Source organism: Peromyscus maniculatus, chromosome 1 (genome assembly GCF_049852395.1).
Source record: "Peromyscus maniculatus bairdii isolate BWxNUB_F1_BW_parent chromosome 1, HU_Pman_BW_mat_3.1, whole genome shotgun sequence".
Classification (NCBI taxonomy): Eukaryota; Metazoa; Chordata; class Mammalia; order Rodentia; family Cricetidae; genus Peromyscus; species Peromyscus maniculatus.
Window position 1 is genome coordinate 1,370,851 of NC_134852.1, and position 7,705 is coordinate 1,378,555.

General features: G+C 38.6%; 1 pseudogene; it reads left to right on the forward strand.

The window, feature by feature from the left end:
* Positions 1 to 138: 138 nt before the first annotated feature.
* On the forward strand, positions 139 to 2,627 carry LOC121826014 (vomeronasal type-2 receptor 116-like; annotated as a pseudogene).
* Positions 2,628 to 7,705: the final 5,078 nt, after the last annotated feature.

The following is a 7,705-nucleotide window of genomic DNA, read 5'->3' on the forward strand; positions in this document are numbered from 1 at the left end:
TGAAACTCTCTTCCCTGGGGCTCTTCATCTGATGTCCACAGTCCACAACATACAATTTGGATGATAAATATATAGGATGATAGTTCAGCTAGTTTTATGACATCATTTATCTTTTTGGATAGTAAAGCCCCAGGGAAGATGACATTTTCTGCAAGTTTGGTCCCATGACTGCCTCAGCAATTTGTTAGTGTTAACAGCTTTAGAAATGATGTCAGTGTATTTTGTTAGATTATCCACAGTGAGAAATGTATTAATGGTTCAGGGGGACTCACAAATTAATAATTCACAGTTCCACCCTGGAACTGTATCACAAAGTCCATGTCATGGAAAAGCAGCTTCATGTTTAGAGTAATTGAGTTACACACAGCATTTAGAGTGTGGCCTACTCTATACCAGTATCAGTTACAAAATATCTAACCAAAGCCTGTGATGCCCTTGTCTTGAAAACCAATAATCAGTCCAAATTATTTAATTTTCTGAATCCTGCTGTTCCAAAACTATTCAGCTCATCAGAGAACCACAGTTCATTTACAAATTAAATGTTGATTTTTTTAAATATTCAGAGAACTCAGAAAGAACACCTAACCTGTATGCTTCATTTCATACACTATATAAGTCCTATCATTCCTCCTCACAACCAATCATTATTCATGAGAAGATACGTTGAATATTTGATTTCTAAACCAAGATCCCCCTCCATGATTCAGTCTAACAGTTCAGTACCATGTGTTGACTCATTTCTTCTTGTTTATCTGTGTTTTTCAATGTGGTTTTTGTTGGGTGTGTTAGAAGCAAACAGAAACTGGGAAGTGACCCTGTGTTTTATGTATAAATTTTTCTCATACAATTTTCCTACTCATCTACTTCACTTGCATACTGGAACCTGCACTGCCACTGTTATAATGTTCATTTGAGTATGGGATAGAGAGCCTCTCTCAGTTGATATGGACTGCAGAGAATATAAGAAAAATACAGGGTAAGTCTTTGCTGTTTGTTGTGATTTAGTATCTGAGATGAGGCAAACAGGACTACTGTTCTATTATCGATCTTATTGCACATTCAATACTAAGCATTGAAAAAGTTCATGACCCCTTGTTTTGTGCAAGTTGCTGTGCCTAATACCAGAGAAGGACACAACTAGTGCTGTGTTATTTTTTATTCTTTGCAGTTCTCAAATATTGATATTATTTTCATAAAAATTCTGTAACTTTCTTCCTCCTGCTTACATCCATAAATACACAATCACACTCAAATTCATGAGTTTACACAAATGTAAACATATACAAATACATACACCTTACTGATTCCACTTAGAGTTGTTTTTATTTCAATGTATTTGGGCTGGCAAATTTGAATTAGAAAATATATCAGAGATCTGATCCCAATATAAAAACAGTCTTTATATCTTATAGAGGCAACATTCCTAAAAGAGACAAAGACCTCAGGAGACACTAAATGCATGTGATCTGTGATTTAAAAATGCATTCAGCAAAACTATGGTTAATGAATATATCTTCTGTGAATTCACCAATATAAATCATTTCACCATTGCCTCCAAAATACACTACAAAATCTGTGTTTCCTAAAAACACAACCAATGATCTATCTCATCAATAACCTTAAATAGACATAAAATGATTTTTTTGGATTTGTTCCACATATAAATAATGAAAATTATGAAAAGGAAGCATTGCTATACAGCAGTATTATTCAATTACATCCTCAACAGCAAAATTCAAGTATTTCAGTGCTTCTTCATTATACTTAATTGAAATATTCTGAAAATATCAATGCTAAATCTGTACTAATCATACTTTCTTTTCTTCATGAGTTGTGGATCAGTGTGTGAAGTGTCCAGAGGACCAGTATGTCAACACAGCTGAACCAATGCAACCATAAACTTATGATCATGATGAACTATGAAGACCACCTGGGGATGGCTCTTGCCATAATGGCCTTGTAGTTTCTATGCTTCCGCAGCTCTGGTTCTGGGGGCCTTTTTCAAGCACAACAACACCTACTATGTGGAGGCCAACAACCAGAAACTCAGTTACATTTTTCTTATCTCACTCATTTTTGTTACTTGTGCTTCTTGCTCTTCATTGGCAATCCCAACTCAGCTACATGCACCCTGCAGAAAATCACATTTGGAGTTGTAGTCATTGTGGATGTTTCCACTGTGTTGACCAAAACTGTGACTGTGTTGATGGCTTTAATAATCACAGCCTCTGGAATAACTATAAGGTACTTTCTGATTTCAGGGCCCCTAACTACATCAATGCCACATGTACTCTGATCCAAGCTATTTTCTGTGCAGTCTGGCAAGGAGCTTATCCTTCCTCTGTTGATATCAATACACATCTGATTATGGCTACATCATCATTGTGTGCATCAAGTGCTCAGTCACTGGCTTACACTGTGTCCTTGGATATGTGGCCTGTCTGGCTCTGGGGAGGTTCACTGTGGTTTTCTTGTCCAGGAATCTGCCTAACACATCCAATGAAGGCAAGTTCTGGACATTCAGCATGCTATTGTTCTGCAGTGTCTGGGTCAATTTTCTACCTTTGTACCATAGTACCAAGGGCAAGATCATTGTGGCTTTGGAGATTTTCTCCTTCTTCCACTGAAGGCCTGCTTGGATGCATCTTTACCCCCAAGTGCTGCACAATTTTGTTATGAATAGACAGACATTGTTTTCAAAAGATCAGAGAGAAATCATCTACCTGAACTCATATTTAATGAATTCTCACTGGCAAATATTTTCTCTATTGATGTTGCATAGCAATATCATGTCTAGTATTGTTTCCTACATTGTCTCTTATATCCTACTCAGCCATTAATTTCCTAAGACCTAGCCATTCAGCAATAGTGCAGAGTGGAATACTCTTCTCTGCTCTAAAATGCAGAGGTACTCAATGTAAATTCAAACTTCTTATTTTAATATCAGACTGAACACTTGACTTTGATGCAGTTGAGTGGTGAGAGAAAAAGACAGGATATTTGTGAAAGTGTAAAGTTTTTGTCAAAGAGGGTAAAACAATATACCTCCTTGCAAAACTATGGCAAGAGGATTCCAATGCATCCTAGGAGTCGGAACAGAAGAACTTGGAAGATAGTGGTATGTTTTGATAAACAGATGGAAAGAACATTACAGAAGTTGAATTGATGTTTCTGTAGTCAATATCACATATTTATTTTGCAGAGGTCCTCATATGTATCCCCAACAAAATGCTCTTCACAACCACTTGTACCAATAATTTGAAAGGATCAGATGGCTTCTTTGGGGCTTCAAGACTATCTTAACTCACATGTCCACATAACCACACATACACAAGCACATAACTCAAGTTACCTATTATTTTTTTAAAAGTAGAAAAATATTACAAAGACTGTGCACTGAGATTCCACTTTTCAATAGGCTCTTAAGGTGTCACTGATAGAAATAATCTACAGAGGGAGTATGAGATATGAAAAGAAATGACAAGGGCTCTCTTCATGCATATTAAATTTATTTTTTTGTATTTATAATTTAATTTAATTTTACATATCCTCCATGGATTCCCTTGTTCTCTCCTCCCCCCCTCACCAGCTTCCACCCAGCCCACCCCCCATTCCCATCTCCTCCAGGACAAAGACTCCCCTGAGGATTGAGTTCAGTTTGGTAGATTCATTCCAGGCAGGTCCATTCCCCTCCTCCCAGGATGAGCCAAGTGTCCCTGTATAAGCCCCAGGTTCCAAAGAGCCAGCACATGCACTGAGAACAGGTCCCAGTCCCACTGCATGGATGCCTCCCAAAAAGATCAAGCTAATCAACTGTCTCAATTATCCAGAGGGCCTGATCCAGGTGGAGGCTCCTCAGCTATTGGTTCATAGTTCATGTGTTTCCATTCATTTGGCTATTTGTCCCTGTGCTTTATCCAACCTTAGTCTCAACAATCTCCGCTCATACAAAACCTCCTCTTCTCATCAATTGGACTCCTAGAGTTACACCTGGGGCCTGGCCATGGATCTCTGCATCTGGTTCCCTCAGTCATTGGATGGGGTTACTAGCACAACAATTAGGGTGCTTGGCCATCCTATCACCAGAGTAGGTCACTTCGGGCTGTCTCTTGACCATTGCTATTGTGGGGGTATATTTGTGGATTTCTATGGGCCGCTCTAGCATGTTGCTTCTTCCTATTCTCATGTGGTCTTCATTTATCATGGTCTTTTATTCCTTGTTCTCCCTCTCTGTTCTTGATCCAGCTGAGATCTCATGCTCCCCTAAGCTCTCTTTCCCTCCACCCTTGGCCTTCATTATCCCCTCTCACCCCCAAGTTGTTTATGTATATCTCATCCATTTCTTTGTCATTGGATGATCCCTGTGTCATTCTTGGGGTCCTGTTTTCTAGGTAGCATCCCTGGAGTTGTGAATAGCAGTCTAGGCATCTTTGTTTTACATCTAGTATGCTCCTATGAGTGAGTACATACCACATTTTTCTTTCTGAGTCTGGGTTACGTCACTCAGGATGATTTTTACTAGATCCATCCATTTGCCTGCAAACCTCATTATGTCATTGTTTTTCTCTTCTGAGTAGTATTCCATTGTATATATGTACCACATTTTATTTATCCATTCTTCAGTTGAAGGGCATCTAGGTTGTTTCCAGGTTATGGCAATTACAAACAATGTTGATATGAACATAGCAGAACAAGTGCCCTTGTGGTATGATTGAGCATTTCTTGGGTATATGCCCAAGAGTGGTATTGCTGGATCTTGGGGGAGATTGATTCCCAATTTTCTAAGAAAGTGCCATATTGATTTCCAAAGTGCTTGTAAAAGCTTGCATTCCCACCAGGAGTGGAGGAGAGGTCCCCTAGCTCCACATCCTCTCCAGCATAAGGTGCCTTCAGTGTTTTTGATTTTAGCCATTCTGACAGGCGTAAGGTGGTATCTCAGAGCCATTTTGATTTTATCTCTCTGATAATTAGGGATGTTGAGAAATTCCTTCAATGTCTTTCAGCCACTTGAGTTTCCTCTGTTGAGAATTCTCTGTTTAGATCTATAGTTCAATTCTTTTCTTTTCTTTTTTTTCTCTTTTTTTATTTTTTATTTTATATACATATATATATATATATATATATATATATATATATATATTATTTTACAATACCATTCAGTTCTACATATCAGCCATGGGTTCCCCTATTCTTCCCCCTCCCACCCCTTCCCCTTACCCCCAGCCTACCCACCATTCCCACCTCCTCCAGGACAAGTCCTTCCCCAAGGACTGCGATCAACCTGGTAGACACAGTCCAGGGAGGTCCGGTCCCTTCCTCCCAGACTGAGCCAAATGTCCCTGCATAAGCTGCAGGTTTCAAACAACCAACTCATGCAATGAGCACAGGACTTGCCCATTTCATAATTGGATGGTTGGTCATTTTGATGTCTAATTTCTTGAGTTCTTTATATATTCTGGATATCAGTCCTCTGTCAGATGTGGGGTTAGTGAAGACCTTTTTCCATTCGGTAGGCTGTCATTTTGCCTTGTTGACTGTATCCTTTCCTCTACAAAAGCTTCTTAGTTTCAAGAGGTCCCATTGATTGATTGTTTCTCTCAGTGTCTGTGCTACTGGTATTATATTTAGAAAGTAATTTTCTATGCCAATGCATTCAAGACTACTTCCTAATTTCTCTTCAATCAGGTTCAGAGTAGCTGGATTTATGTTGAGGTCTTTGATCCACTTGGACTTAAGTTTTGTGTACAGTGACAGATATGGATCTATCTGCAGCCTTCTACACATTGATTTCCAGTTATGCCAGCACCATTTGTAGAAGATGCTTTCTTTTTTCCATTTTAAAGTTTTGGCTTCATTGTCAAAAATTATATGTTCATAGGTATATGGGTTAATGTCAGGGACTTCAATTTGATTGCATTGGTCCACATGTCAGTTTTTATGCTAGTACCAAGCTGTTTTTATTACTGTCATTGTATAGTAGAGCTTGATGTTAGGTAATGTGATGCCTCCAAAGGTTGTTTTATTGTACAGGATTCTTTTGGCTATCCTGGGTTTTTCTTTTTCCATATGAAGTTGAGTATTATTCTTTCCAAGTCTGTGAAGAATTGTGTTGGTATTTTGATGGGGATTGCATTGAGTCTGTAGATTGCTTTTGTTAAGATTGCCATTTTTTTACTATGTTAATCCTGCCTATCCATGAACATGGGAGATCTTTCCATTTTTTGATACCTTCTTCAATTTCTTTTTTTCAGGAACTTAAAGTTCTTGTCATATAGGTCCTTCCTTTGCTTGGTTAGTGTTACCCAAGGTATTTTATATCATTTGTGGCTATTGTAAAGGGTGATGTATGTCTGATTTCCTTCTCAGCCTGTTTGTCAATTGTATATAGAAAGGCTCCTGATTTTTTTGAGTTGACCTTGTATCCTGCTGTGTTGCTGAAGGTGTTTATAAGCTCTATCAGTTCTTTGGTTAAATCATAAGGGTCACTCAAGAATACTATCATGTCATCTGCAAATATGGAAATATTCCTTAATATCAATGGACTCAGTTCACCTATAAAAAGACACAGGCTAAGAGAATGGATATAAAAGCAGGAGCAACCTTTCTGCTACATTCAAGAAACACACCGCCGGGCAGTGGTGGCGCACGCCTTTAGTCCCAGGACTTGGGAGGCAGAGGCAGGCGAATCTCTGTGAGTTCGAGGCCAGCCTGGGCTGCCAAGTGAGTTCCAGGAAAGACACAAAGCTACACAGAGAAACCCTGTCTCAGAAAAAAAAATAAAAAGAAATACACCTCAAATTCAAAGATAGATATTACCTAAGAATAAATGGTTAGGAAAATCAAATGGTCTTAAGAAACAAACGGGTGTAGCCATTCCAATATCCAGCATAATAGATTTCAAACTAAAATCAATCAAAAGAGATCAAGAAACACATTACATACTCATCACAGGAAAGATCCACAAAGATGAAGTTTCAATTCTGAACATTTTTGCCCCAAACAAAAGGATACTCACATATGTAAAAGAAACATTACTAGAGCTTAAACCATGTATAAAACCCCACACATTAATATTGGGAGGCTTCAACACCCCACTTTCACCACTGTACAGATCTCATAATTGAAACTTAACAGAGAAATAAAGAACTTAACTGATGTTATGACTCAAATGGACTTAATTGATATCTACAGAACATTCCATCCTAACAAAAAAAGAATATACCTTCTTCTCATCAACCCATTGAACCTTCTCTAAAATCAACCACATACTTGGTCACAAAGCAAATCTCAACAGATACAAAACAATTGGAATAACCTCTTGCATTCTATCAGACCACCATGGTTTAAAGTTAGATTTCAATAACAACAAAAACTATAGAAAACCCACAATCTCATGGTAACTGAATAATGCTCAACTGGATCACCAATGGGTTAAGGAAGAAAGAAAGAAAGAAATTAAAGACTTCCTAGAGATCAACAAAAGTGAAGACACCACATACCCAAACTTATGGGACACTACGAAAGCAGTGCTAAGAGGAAAATTCATAGCACTAAATGTCAACATAAAGAAGGTGGAGAAATCTCGGTAGACAGCCATGGCGGCCTGCAGCCACCAGCAAAGGCAGATAAGCCTCGCGGTGTTTGGCAGAGACAGACAGGCCCGGTGGTGGCCCACAGAGATAAACAGGCCCAGTGGCAGCTGGCA